The sequence below is a fragment of the Penaeus monodon genome, chromosome 19, assembly GCF_015228065.2.
Source record: "Penaeus monodon isolate SGIC_2016 chromosome 19, NSTDA_Pmon_1, whole genome shotgun sequence".
NCBI classification, from domain to species: Eukaryota; Metazoa; Arthropoda; class Malacostraca; order Decapoda; family Penaeidae; genus Penaeus; species Penaeus monodon.
The window spans coordinates 45,055,911-45,056,132 of NC_051404.1; the positions used below are offsets into that span (position 1 = coordinate 45,055,911).

The 222-nt window shown below is 41.4% G+C and overlaps 1 protein-coding gene across 1 annotated transcript in view; it reads right to left on the reverse strand.

Moving 5' to 3' along the window:
• LOC119585257 overlaps positions 1-222 on the reverse strand; it is a gene marked incomplete in the record, with an annotated part of 12,687 nt that overhangs the window by 3,589 nt on the left and 8,876 nt on the right.

A 222-nucleotide genomic window follows, 5' to 3' on the forward strand; every position in this document is an offset into this window, starting at 1 on the left:
AACTAACTATGCTCCCTAACACGAAAATGTCTTAGAGAATCTGAAACAGCTGCCACAATTTCTTGAAGAAAAGGTTAAAAAAACATGAAACGGATCATATCAATAGTCAATCCCTGCTGACCGCAAAGCGCGACGTTTTTTAGGTGACGATCAAACGATGTACCAACCGTAACAAGGCCTTTGCGGGAAAACCACCAATCTAATCTAAAATATGGCACCGGC